The sequence below is a fragment of the Tachyglossus aculeatus genome, chromosome 1 (assembly GCF_015852505.1).
Source record: "Tachyglossus aculeatus isolate mTacAcu1 chromosome 1, mTacAcu1.pri, whole genome shotgun sequence".
NCBI classification, from domain to species: domain Eukaryota; kingdom Metazoa; phylum Chordata; class Mammalia; order Monotremata; family Tachyglossidae; genus Tachyglossus; species Tachyglossus aculeatus.
In genome coordinates this window covers 120,701,536-120,703,171 of record NC_052066.1, presented here as the reverse complement: position 1 = coordinate 120,703,171, position 1,636 = coordinate 120,701,536, and the positions used below count along the sequence as shown (strand labels likewise).

The following is a 1,636-nucleotide window of genomic DNA, read 5'->3' as shown; positions in this document are numbered from 1 at the left end:
TCCCTGTATCCAATCTCCTTCTCCTGCCTAGTTCCTGCTGCCACCATTTCTTCTCCTGTTTGCCCATTCTTTCTCTACCAGCTTCCTCTTCCTAACTCCTAATTATCACTTGCAGGCACCATTATCTCTGGTAGGTGTAAGCCCCCTTCGAAGCCTTATAGAAGGCACATCTCCTTCAAGATGTCTTCCCTGACTAAACTATCTTTTCCTTTCCTTCAACTCCCTTCTGCATCTCCTTGACTTGTTCCCTTTATTCATCTCCCTACCCAGTTCCACAGCACTTAGGTACATATCTGTGATGTATTTATATTAAAGTCCATCTCACCCAACTCAGGGTTGCGCCTGGAGAGCTTCCAGTACTCTACCAGTCTCAGCTATGGGAGGGAGAGTCAAGCAGAGGCTTATCCATTCCATTCCTAGCTTGGGCAGTGGCTAGTGAGTGGAAGGCAATCTGCTACAAGTCAAAGCTCCCCCTTGCTGGGCAGCAGCAACACGGGAGAAAGTCGAGGGCCGAGACTCGAGTTTACTGCCGGATGGCGACAATGGTAAACCACTTCCATATTTTTACCAAGAAAACTCTATGGACACACTACCAGAACGATTGCAGATGGAGTTGGGGTGTTCTGGGAGAGATGTGTCTGTGGTGTCACTATGGGTCAGAAATGACTTAATGGCATAAGACAAGACAATGTCCATCTCCTGCTCTAGACCATAAGCTTGTTGTGGGTAAGGAATGTGTCTGTTTATTGTTATGTTGTACTCTCCTAATCACTTAGTACAGTGCTCTGCACACAGTAAGTACTCAGTAAATATGATTAACTGACTGAGGGCATTGGACTGTACACTCGTTGAGGGCAAGCAGAGTTTTTTACTTCTGTTGTACCCTCCCAAATGTTTAGGACAAAACTTTGCATTCAGTAGATGCACAGTAAATGCCATGATTCATTGGTGGGCACACTTACCACTTTTGCTATAACTTTGCTCTTCATGAAGAACAGTGTTGCCTCATGGAAAGAGTACGGGCCTGGCTTGGTAGTCAGAGGATCTGGTTTCTAACCCAACTCCAATACTTACCTGCTGTGTGACCTTGGGCAAGTCACTTAACTTATCTGTGACTCAGGTCCTTCAGCTCCAAAATGGGGTTTCAATGATTCTTCTCCCTCCTACTTAGACTAAGTCCCATGTAGGACAATTACTCATCCTATTCCACCTAGATTACTGCATCAGCCTCCTTGCTGACTTTGTAGCCTCCTGACTCCCCACTCCAGTCCTTACTTCACTCCGCTGCCTGGATCATCTTTCTAAAGAAACGTTCAGGACACGTCACCCCTCGTCCTCAAAAATCTCCAGTGGTAGCCTATCCACCTCTATATCAAACAAAAACTCCTCACCATTGGCTTTAAAACACTCCATTTCCTTGCTCCCTCCTACCTCACCTCGTTTCTCTCCTTCTACAACCCAACCAGCACACTTCACTCCTCTGGTGCCAACCTTCTCACTGTGCCTCGATTTCACCTGTCCTGTAGCCGACCTCTGGCCCACGTCCCGCCTCTGGCCTAGAACACCCTCCCTCCTCAATCCACCAAACAATTACTCTCCCCCCTTCATAGCCTTACTAAAGGCTCATCTCCTCCAA

The 1,636-nt window shown here is 47.1% G+C and overlaps 1 non-coding gene across 1 annotated transcript; it reads left to right on the top strand.

The window, feature by feature from the left end:
• Positions 1-324: 324 nt before the first annotated feature.
• LOC119938099 lies at positions 325-462 on the top strand. Its single transcript, XR_005454347.1, has one exon. It is a non-coding gene; the product is annotated as a small nucleolar RNA SNORA7 (small nucleolar RNA).
• The last annotated feature ends 1,174 nt before the right edge of the window (positions 463-1,636 follow it).